The sequence below is a fragment of the Bactrocera oleae genome, chromosome X, assembly GCF_042242935.1.
Source record: "Bactrocera oleae isolate idBacOlea1 chromosome X, idBacOlea1, whole genome shotgun sequence".
Classification (NCBI taxonomy): domain Eukaryota; kingdom Metazoa; phylum Arthropoda; class Insecta; order Diptera; family Tephritidae; genus Bactrocera; species Bactrocera oleae.
The window spans coordinates 37,585,825-37,598,380 of NC_091541.1; positions in this window are offsets into that span (position 1 = coordinate 37,585,825).

A 12,556-nucleotide genomic window follows, 5' to 3' on the forward strand; every position below is an offset into this window, starting at 1 on the left:
TACAGTATTTTTTTTATATATATATATATTTGATTCATGTAGCCGCACAGGTGCACGTTAATTAGAGACATCAATCTCAGATATAGGTTGAACAGGTGAGTGGCAATCAACAAAAAAGTGAAAATTTCAAAATTTCTACTTTTTACCTTTTTTGTGTTTCCAGTTAAGGGGGTATATGAGAGGGGGGGATGAAACCAAGTGGATCACCTAGAGGACACTCGGGGCTTCCATTATCACCATCAACCACCTGCCTACCACCAGCAGGAGCGTGGGAATCCTATAGAATGCACCATGAGTCATTTTGCCCTGCACACAGGTGTTTTTCCACCCTTCTGCGACCTCTAGCGGCCGGAGTATATAAGCTAGGTGGGTCAAACAAATTGCATCGTTTAGAGGACACTCAGGGCTTCCATTTGCATCATCAATCACCCGCCTACCACCAATAGGGGCGTGGCAATTCACCAAAAAACACTTTGGAATTTAACGTGTCACCCTTTTGCGGCCATTAGCGCCTAAACAGGGTGATCTAAGATGGCGCAAACTATTTGATTCATGTAGCCGCACAGGTGCACGTTAATTAGAGACATCAATCTCAGATATAGGTTGAACAGGTGAGTGGCAATCAACAAAAAAGTGAAAATTTCAAAATTTCTACTTTTTACCTTTTTTGTGTTTCCAGTTAAGGGGGTATATGAGAGGGGGGGATGAAACCAAGTGGATCACCTAGAGGACACTCGGGGCTTCCATTATCACCATCAACCACCTGCCTACCACCAGCAGGAGCGTGGGAATCCTATAGAATGCACCATGAGTCATTTTGCCCTGCACACAGGTGTTTTTCCACCCTTCTGCGACCTCTAGCGGCCGGAGTATATAAGCTAGGTGGGTCAAACAAATTGCATCGTTTAGAGGACGCTCAGGGCTTCCATTTGCATCATCAATCACCCGCCTACCACCAATAGGGGCGTGGCAATTCACCAAAAAACACTTTGGAATTTAACGTGTCACCCTTTTGCGGCCATTAGCGCCTAAACAGGGTGATCTAAGATGGCGCAAACTATTTGATTCATGTAGCCGCACAGGTGCACGTTAATTAGAGACATCAATCTACTAGGCGCAAACTGCGCTAGTTTTTTCAACCTCTAGCTAATTCTTCTTTGGAACGCACATTGTATATATTTCTTCTGTGCGTGTGTATGTCACTGAACTCCTCCTAGACGGCTGGACCGATTTTGATGAAATTTTTTGTGTAAGTTCAAGGGACGTCGAGGATGGCTTAGATTCACAATTCGATCAACTAGATAATGTTTTAACAATGAATTTATTTATTATTTAAATTGTTGTTGATGTTAGAACGTTTTACATAGAATTTCGGCTGACTACGCTGCAGTTGTGTCAGATATTCAAAAGTTAAAGATTTAAAAATTCATCACTTTCGCTGTAAGAGTTGGCGTTATAAATTAGCGCCATCTGTACTTCATCTCTTTAACTTGATATTGAAACAGATAAAAATCATATGCTCTTAGTACTCCTAGACTTTCTATTATTCTATTGTTATTTTCGTTGTCATCTTATGATGTTTTACATTAGGGGGGGAGAGGGTTGAATCATGTTTGAAGTGTGTCTAAAAAACGATACTTTTTGAGTGAGATTTATAACAACCAACCTAACCTAAAAATTTATTTGTGTAGTTCATTAACTTCATAATAAATTTTTTAAATTGTTTTTACTATTCATGTTTTAAATGAAAAAAACTATTAAAAAACTAGAAAAAAATTCTATTAAAAATCATTTAATTTAAAAAAAATTATTCATTTTCCAAATTAAGAAGCAAGAAAATAAAATTACCCGTTTTTCATCTAAGATTTGTAACAATAAATCGTTTTCGGTGATAATTAAAAATTTTATTTTCAATAAATAACTCATATTCGTTGTGGATTACTCGGTTTATTTTGTATACATTTTAAATTAAATTTACACATGGGTTTGTTAACAACCACCCTAATCTAAAAATTATTTTTATAGTTTATTGATTCCATAACGCATAAATCTTTTTTGTTAATTATTTAAAATTTCATTCTCAATAAAAAAACTCACATTCGTTGCGTATTATATTACAGTATTTTTTTTATATATATATATATTTGATTCATGTAGCCGCACAGGTGCACGTTAATTAGAGACATCAATCTCAGATATAGGCTGAACAGGTGAGTGGCAATCAACAAAAAAGTGAAAATTTCAAAATTTCTACTTTTTACCTTTTTTGTGTTTCCAGTTAAGGGGGTATATGAGAGGGGGGGATGAAACCAAGTGGATCACCTAGAGGACACTCGGGGCTTCCATTATCACCATCAACCACCTGCCTACCACCAGCAGGAGCGTGGGAATCCTATAGAATGCACCATGAGTCATTTTGCCCTGCACACAGGTGTTTTTCCACCCTTCTGCGACCTCTAGCGGCCGGAGTATATAAGCTAGGTGGGTCAAACAAATTGCATCGTTTAGAGGACACTCAGGGCTTCCATTTGCATCATCAATCACCCGCCTACCACCAATAGGGGCGTGGCAATTCACCAAAAAACACTTTGGAATTTAACGTGTCACCCTTTTGCGGCCATTAGCGCCTAAACAGGGTGATCTAAGATGGCGCAAACTATTTGATTCATGTAGCCGCACAGGTGCACGTTAATTAGAGACATCAATCTACTAGGCGCAAACTGCGCTAGTTTTTTCAACCTCTAGCTAATTCTTCTTTGGAACGCACATTGTATATATTTCTTCTGTGCGTGTGTATGTCACTGAACTCCTCCTAGACGGCTGGACCGATTTTGATGAAATTTTTTGTGTAAGTTCAAGGGACGTCGAGGATGGCTTAGATTCACAATTCGATCAACTAGATAATGTTTTAACAATGAATTTATTTTTTATTTAAATTGTTGTTGATGTTAGAACGTTTTACATAGAATTTCGGCTGACTACGCTGCAGTTGTGTCAGATATTCAAAAGTTAAAGATTTAAAAATTCATCACTTTCGCTGTAAGAGTTGGCGTTATAAATTAGCGCCATCTGTACTTCATCTCTTTAACTTGATATTGAAACAGATAAAAATCATATGCTCTTAGTACTCCTAGACTTTCTATTATTCTATTGTTATTTTCGTTGTCATCTTATGATGTTTTACATTAGGGGGGGAGAGGGTTGAATCATGTTTGAAGTGTGTCTAAAAAACGATACTTTTTGAGTGAGATTTATAACAACCAACCTAACCTAAAAATTTATTTGTGTAGTTCATTAACTTCATAATAAATTTTTTAAATTGTTTTTACTATTCATGTTTTAAATGAAAAAAACTATTAAAAAACTAGAAAAAAATTCTATTAAAAATCATTTAATTTAAAAAAAATTATTCATTTTCCAAATTAAGAAGCAAGAAAATAAAATTACCCGTTTTTCATCTAAGATTTGTAACAATAAATCGTTTTCGGTGATAATTAAAAATTTTATTTTCAATAAATAACTCATATTCGTTGTGGATTACTCGGTTTATTTTGTATACATTTTTAATTAAATTTACACATGGGTTTGTTAACAACCACCCTAATCTAAAAATTATTTTTATAGTTTATTGATTCCATAACGCTTAAATCTTTTTTGTTAATTATTTAAAATTTCATTCTCAATAAAAAAACTCACATTCGTTGCGTATTATATTACAGTATTTTTTTTATATATATATATATTTGATTCATGTAGCCGCACAGGTGCACGTTAATTAGAGACATCAATCTCAGATATAGGTTGAACAGGTGAGTGGCAATCAACAAAAAAGTGAAAATTTCAAAATTTCTACTTTTTACCTTTTTTGTGTTTCCAGTTAAGGGGGTATATGAGAGGGGGGGATGAAACCAAGTGGATCACCTAGAGGACACTCGGGGCTTCCATTATCACCATCAACCACCTGCCTACCACCAGCAGGAGCGTGGGAATCCTATAGAATGCACCATGAGTCATTTTGCCCTGCACACAGGTGTTTTTCCACCCTTCTGCGACCTCTAGCGGCCGGAGTATATAAGCTAGGTGGGTCAAACAAATTGCATCGTTTAGAGGACACTCAGGGCTTCCATTTGCATCATCAATCACCCGCCTACCGCCAATAGGGGCGTGGCAATTCACCAAAAAACACTTTGGAATTTAACGTGTCACCCTTTTGCGGCCATTAGCGCCTAAACAGGGTGATCTAAGATGGCGCAAACTATTTGATTCATGTAGCCGCACAGGTGCACGTTAATTAGAGACATCAATCTACTAGGGCGCTCCGTTTACGCCTTACTTCGTAAGGCGCAAACTGCGCTAGTTTTTTCAACCTCTAGCTAATTCTTCTTTGGAACGCACATTGTATATATTTCTTCTGTGCGTGTGTATGTCACTGAACTCCTCCTAGACGGCTGGACCGATTTTGATGAAATTTTTTGTGTAAGTTCAAGGGACGTCGAGGATGGCTTAGATTCACAATTCGATCAACTAGATAATGTTTTAACAATGAATTTATTTATTATTTAAATTGTTGTTGATGTTAGAACGTTTTACATAGAATTTCGGCAGACTACGCTGCAGTTGTGTCAGATATTCAAAAGTTAAAGATTTAAAAATTCATCACTTTCGCTGTAAGAGTTGGCGTTATAAATTAGCGCCATCTGTACTTCATCTCTTTAACTTGATATTGAAACAGATAAAAATCATATGCTCTTAGTACTCCTAGACTTTCTATTATTCTATTGTTATTTTCGTTGTCATCTTATGATGTTTTACATTAGGGGGGGAGAGGGTTGAATCATGTTTGAAGTGTGTCTAAAAAACGATACTTTTTGAGTGAGATTTATAACAACCAACCTAACCTAAAAATTTATTTGTGTAGTTCATTAACTTCATAATAAATTTTTTAAATTGTTTTTACTATTCATGTTTTAAATGAAAAAAACTATTAAAAAACTAGAAAAAAATTCTATTAAAAATCATTTAATTTAAAAAAAATTATTCATTTTCCAAATTAAGAAGCAAGAAAATAAAATTACCCGTTTTTCATCTAAGATTTGTAACAATAAATCGTTTTCGGTGATAATTAAAAATTTTATTTTCAATAAATAACTCATATTCGTTGTGGATTACTCGGTTTATTTTGTATACATTTTTAATTAAATTTACACATGGGTTTGTTAACAACCACCCTAATCTAAAAATTATTTTTATAGTTTATTGATTCCATAACGCATAAATCTTTTTTGTTAATTATTTAAAATTTCATTCTCAATAAAAAAACTCACATTCGTTGCGTATTATATTACAGTATTTTTTTTATATATATATATATTTGATTCATGTAGCCGCACAGGTGCACGTTAATTAGAGACATCAATCTCAGATATAGGTTGAACAGGTGAGTGGCAATCAACAAAAAAGTGAAAATTTCAAAATTTCTACTTTTTACCTTTTTTGTGTTTCCAGTTAAGGGGGTATATGAGAGGGGGGGATGAAACCAAGTGGATCACCTAGAGGACACTCGGGGCTTCCATTATCACCATCAACCACCTGCCTACCACCAGCAGGAGCGTGGGAATCCTATAGAATGCACCATGAGTCATTTTGCCCTGCACACAGGTGTTTTTCCACCCTTCTGCGACCTCTAGCGGCCGGAGTATATAAGCTAGGTGGGTCAAACAAATTGCATCGTTTAGAGGACACTCAGGGCTTCCATTTGCATCATCAATCACCCGCCTACCACCAATAGGGGCGTGGCAATTCACCAAAAAACACTTTGGAATTTAACGTGTCACCCTTTTGCGGCCATTAGCGCCTAAACAGGGTGATCTAAGATGGCGCAAACTATTTGATTCATGTAGCCGCACAGGTGCACGTCAATTAGAGACATCAATCTCAGATATAGGTTGAACAGGTGAGTGGCAATCAACAAAAAAGTGAAAATTTCAAAATTTCTACTTTTTACCTTTTTTGTGTTTCCAGTTAAGGGGGTATATGAGAGGGGGGGATGAAACCAAGTGGATCACCTAGAGGACACTCGGGGCTTCCATTATCACCATCAACCACCTGCCTACCACCAGCAGGAGCGTGGGAATCCTATAGAATGCACCATGAGTCATTTTGCCCTGCACACAGGTGTTTTTCCACCCTTCTGCGACCTCTAGCGGCCGGAGTATATAAGCTAGGTGGGTCAAACAAATTGCATCGTTTAGAGGACACTCAGGGCTTCCATTTGCATCATCAATCACCCGCCTACCACCAATAGGGGCGTGGCAATTCACCAAAAAACACTTTGGAATTTAACGTGTCACCCTTTTGCGGCCATTAGCGCCTAAACAGGGTGATCTAAGATGGCGCAAACTATTTGATTCATGTAGCCGCACAGGTGCACGTTAATTAGAGACATCAATCTCAGATATAGGTTGAACAGGTGAGTGGCAATCAACAAAAAAGTGAAAATTTCAAAATTTCTACTTTTTACCTTTTTTGTGTTTCCAGTTAAGGGGGTATATGAGAGGGGGGGATGAAACCAAGTGGATCACCTAGAGGACACTCGGGGCTTCCATTATCACCATCAACCACCTGCCTACCACCAGCAGGAGCGTGGGAATCCTATAGAATGCACCATGAGTCATTTTGCCCTGCACACAGGTGTTTTTCCACCCTTCTGCGACCTCTAGCGGCCGGAGTATATAAGCTAGGTGGGTCAAACAAATTGCATCGTTTAGAGGACACTCAGGGCTTCCATTTGCATCATCAATCACCCGCCTACCACCAATAGGGGCGTGGCAATTCACCAAAAAACACTTTGGAATTTAACGTGTCACCCTTTTGCGGCCATTAGCGCCTAAACAGGGTGATCTAAGATGGCGCAAACTATTTGATTCATGTAGCCGCACAGGTGCACGTTAATTAGAGACATCAATCTCAGATATAGGTTGAACAGGTGAGTGGCAATCAACAAAAAAGTGAAAATTTCAAAATTTCTACTTTTTACCTTTTTTGTGTTTCCAGTTAAGGGGGTATATGAGAGGGGGGGATGAAACCAAGTGGATCACCTAGAGGACACTCGGGGCTTCCATTATCACCATCAACCACCTGCCTACCACCAGCAGGAGCGTGGGAATCCTATAGAATGCACCATGAGTCATTTTGCCCTGCACACAGGTGTTTTTCCACCCTTCTGCGACCTCTAGCGGCCGGAGTATATAAGCTAGGTGGGTCAAACAAATTGCATCGTTTAGAGGACACTCAGGGCTTCCATTTGCATCATCAATCACCCGCCTACCACCAATAGGGGCGTGGCAATTCACCAAAAAACACTTTGGAATTTAACGTGTCACCCTTTTGCGGCCATTAGCGCCTAAACAGGGTGATCTAAGATGGCGCAAACTATTTGATTCATGTAGCCGCACAGGTGCACGTTAATTAGAGACATCAATCTCAGATATGGGTTGAACAGGTGAGTGGCAATCAACAAAAAAGTGAAAATTTCAAAATTTCTACTTTTTACCTTTTTTGTGTTTCCAGTTAAGGGGGTATATGAGAGGGGGGGATGAAACCAAGTGGATCACCTAGAGGACACTCGGGGCTTCCATTATCACCATCAACCACCTGCCTACCACCAGCAGGAGCGTGGGAATCCTATAGAATGCACCATGAGTCATTTTGCCCTGCACACAGGTGTTTTTCCACCCTTCTGCGACCTCTAGCGGCCGGAGTATATAAGCTAGGTGGGTCAAACAAATTGCATCGTTTAGAGGACACTCAGGGCTTCCATTTGCATCATCAATCACCCGCCTACCACCAATAGGGGCGTGGCAATTCACCAAAAAACACTTTGGAATTTAACGTGTCACCCTTTTGCGGCCATTAGCGCCTAAACAGGGTGATCTAAGATGGCGCAAACTATTTGATTCATGTAGCCGCACAGGTGCACGTTAATTAGAGACATCAATCTCAGATATAGGTTGAACAGGTGAGTGGCAATCAACAAAAAAGTGAAAATTTCAAAATTTCTACTTTTTACCTTTTTTGTGTTTCCAGTTAAGGGGGTATATGAGAGGGGGGGATGAAACCAAGTGGATCACCTAGAGGACACTCGGGGCTTCCATTATCACCATCAACCACCTGCCTACCACCAGCAGGAGCGTGGGAATCCTATAGAATGCACCATGAGTCATTTTGCCCTGCACACAGGTGTTTTTCCACCCTTCTGCGACCTCTAGCGGCCGGAGTATATAAGCTAGGTGGGTCAAACAAATTGCATCGTTTAGAGGACACTCAGGGCTTCCATTTGCATCATCAATCACCCGCCTACCACCAATAGGGGCGTGGCAATTCACCAAAAAACACTTTGGAATTTAACGTGTCACCCTTTTGCGGCCATTAGCGCCTAAACAGGGTGATCTAAGATGGCGCAAACTATTTGATTCATGTAGCCGCACAGGTGCACGTTAATTAGAGACATCAATCTCAGATATAGGTTGAACAGGTGAGTGTCAATCAACAAAAAAGTGAAAATTTCAAAATTTCTACTTTTTACCTTTTTTGTGTTTCCAGTTAAGGGGGTATATGAGAGGGGGGGATGAAACCAAGTGGATCACCTAGAGGACACTCGGGGCTTCCATTATCACCATCAACCACCTGCCTACCACCAGCAGGAGCGTGGGAATCCTATAGAATGCACCATGAGTCATTTTGCCCTGCACACAGGTGTTTTTCCACCCTTCTGCGACCTCTAGCGGCCGGAGTATATAAGCTAGGTGGGTCAAACAAATTGCATCGTTTAGAGGACACTCAGGGCTTCCATTTGCATCATCAATCACCCGCCTACCACCAATAGGGGCGTGGCAATTCACCAAAAAACACTTTGGAATTTAACGTGTCACCCTTTTGCGGCCATTAGCGCCTAAACAGGGTGATCTAAGATGGCGCAAACTATTTGATTCATGTAGCCGCACAGGTGCACGTTAATTAGAGACATCAATCTCAGATATAGGTTGAACAGGTGAGTGGCAATCAACAAAAAAGTGAAAATTTCAAAATTTCTACTTTTTACCTTTTTTGTGTTTCCAGTTAAGGGGGTATATGAGAGGGGGGGATGAAACCAAGTGGATCACCTAGAGGACACTCGGGGCTTCCATTATCACCATCAACCACCTGCCTACCACCAGCAGGAGCGTGGGAATCCCATAGAATGCACCATGAGTCATTTTGCCCTGCACACAGGTGTTTTTCCACCCTTCTGCGACCTCTAGCGGCCGGAGTATATAAGCTAGGTGGGTCAAACAAATTGCATCGTTTAGAGGACACTCAGGGCTTCCATTTGCATCATCAATCACCCGCCTACCACCAATAGGGGCGTGGCAATTCACCAAAAAACACTTTGGAATTTAACGTGTCACCCTTTTGCGGCCATTAGCGCCTAAACAGGGTGATCTAAGATAGCGCAAACTATTTGATTCATGTAGCCGCACAGGTGCACGTTAATTAGAGACATCAATCTCAGATATAGGTTGAACAGGTGAGTGGCAATCAACAAAAAAGTGAAAATTTCAAAATTTCTACTTTTTACCTTTTTTGTGTTTCCAGTTAAGGGGGTATATGAGAGGGGGGGATGAAACCAAGTGGATCACCTAGAGGACACTCGGGGCTTCCATTATCACCATCAACCACCTGCCTACCACCAGCAGGAGCGTGGGAATCCTATAGAATGCACCATGAGTCATTTTGCCCTGCACACAGGTGTTTTTCCACCCTTCTGCGACCTCTAGCGGCCGGAGTATATAAGCTAGGTGGGTCAAACAAATTGCATCGTTTAGAGGACACTCAGGGCTTCCATTTGCATCATCAATCACCCGCCTACCACCAATAGGGGCGTGGCAATTCACCAAAAAACACTTTGGAATTTAACGTGTCACCCTTTTGCGGCCATTAGCGCCTAAACAGGGTGATCTAAGATGGCGCAAACTATTTGATTCATGTAGCCGCACAGGTGCACGTTAATTAGAGACATCAATCTCAGATATAGGTTGAACAGGTGAGTGGCAATCAACAAAAAAGTGAAAATTTCAAAATTTCTACTTTTTACCTTTTTTGTGTTTCCAGTTAAGGGGGTATATGAGAGGGGGGGATGAAACCAAGTGGATCACCTAGAGGACACTCGGGGCTTCCATTATCACCATCAACCACCTGCCTACCACCAGCAGGAGCGTGGGAATCCTATAGAATGCACCATGAGTCATTTTGCCCTGCACACAGGTGTTTTTCCACCCTTCTGCGACCTCTAGCGGCCGGAGTATATAAGCTAGGTGGGTCAAACAAATTGCATCGTTTAGAGGACACTCAGGGCTTCCATTTGCATCATCAATCACCCGCCTACCACCAATAGGGGCGTGGCAATTCACCAAAAAACACTTTGGAATTTAACGTGTCACCCTTTTGCGGCCATTAGCGCCTAAACAGGGTGATCTAAGATGGCGCAAACTATTTGATTCATGTAGCCGCACAGGTGCACGTTAATTAGAGACATCAATCTCAGATATAGGTTGAACAGGTGAGTGGCAATCAACAAAAAAGTGAAAATTTCAAAATTTCTACTTTTTACCTTTTTTGTGTTTCCAGTTAAGGGGGTATATGAGAGGGGGGGATGAAACCAAGTGGATCACCTAGAGGACACTCGGGGCTTCCATTATCACCATCAACCACCTGCCTACCACCAGCAGGAGCGTGGGAATCCTATAGAATGCACCATGAGTCATTTTGCCCTGCACACAGGTGTTTTTCCACCCTTCTGCGACCTCTAGCGGCCGGAGTATATAAGCTAGGTGGGTCAAACAAATTGCATCGTTTAGAGGACACTCAGGGCTTCCATTTGCATCATCAATCACCCGCCTACCACCAATAGGGGCGTGGCAATTCACCAAAAAACACTTTGGAATTTAACGTGTCACCCTTTTGCGGCCATTAGCGCCTAAACAGGGTGATCTAAGATGGCGCAAACTATTTGATTCATGTAGCCGCACAGGTGCACGTTAATTAGAGACATCAATCTCAGATATAGGTTGAACAGGTGAGTGGCAATCAACAAAAAAGTGAAAATTTCAAAATTTCTACTTTTTACCTTTTTTGTGTTTCCAGTTAAGGGGGTATATGAGAGGGGGGGATGAAACCAAGTGGATCACCTAGAGGACACTCGGGGCTTCCATTATCACCATCAACCACCTGCCTACCACCAGCAGGAGCGTGGGAATCCTATAGAATGCACCATGAGTCATTTTGCCCTGCACACAGGTGTTTTTCCACCCTTCTGCGACCTCTAGCGGCCGGAGTATATAAGCTAGGTGGGTCAAACAAATTGCATCGTTTAGAGGACACTCAGGGCTTTCATTTGCATCATCAATCACCCGCCTACCACCAATAGGGGCGTGGCAATTCACCAAAAAACACTTTGGAATTTAACGTGTCACCCTTTTGCGGCCATTAGCGCCTAAACAGGGTGATCTAAGATGGCGCAAACTATTTGATTCATGTAGCCGCACAGGTGCACGTTAATTAGAGACATCAATCTCAGATATAGGTTGAACAGGTGAGTGGCAATCAACAAAAAAGTGAAAATTTCAAAATTTCTACTTTTTACCTTTTTTGTGTTTCCAGTTAAGGGGGTATATGAGAGGGGGGGATGAAACCAAGTGGATCACCTAGAGGACACTCGGGGCTTCCATTATCACCATCAACCACCTGCCTACCACCAGCAGGAGCGTGGGAATCCTATAGAATGCACCATGAGTCATTTTGCCCTGCACACAGGTGTTTTTCCACCCTTCTGCGACCTCTAGCGGCCGGAGTATATAAGCTAGGTGGGTCAAACAAATTGCATCGTTTAGAGGACACTCAGGGCTTTCATTTGCATCATCAATCACCCGCCTACCACCAATAGGGGCGTGGCAATTCACCAAAAAACACTTTGGAATTTAACGTGTCACCCTTTTGCGGCCATTAGCGCCTAAACAGGGTGATCTAAGATGGCGCAAACTATTTGATTCATGTAGCCGCACAGGTGCACGTTAATTAGAGACATCAATCTCAGATATAGGTTGAACAGGTGAGTGGCAATCAACAAAAAAGTGAAAATTTCAAAATTTCTACTTTTTACCTTTTTTGTGTTTCCAGTTAAGGGGGTATATGAGAGGGGGGGATGAAACCAAGTGGATCACCTATAGGACACTCGGGGCTTCCGTTATCACCATCAACCACCTGCCTACCACCAGCAGGAGCGTGGGAATCCTATAGAATGCACCATGAGTCATTTTGCCCTGCACACAGGTGTTTTTCCACCCTTCTGCGACCTCTAGCGGCCGGAGTATATAAGCTAGGTGGGTCAAACAAATTGCATCGTTTAGAGGACACTCAGGGCTTTCATTTGCATCATCAATCACCCGCCTACCACCAATAGGGGCGTGGCAATTCACCAAAAAACACTTTGGAATTTAACGTGTCACCCTTTTGCGGCCAT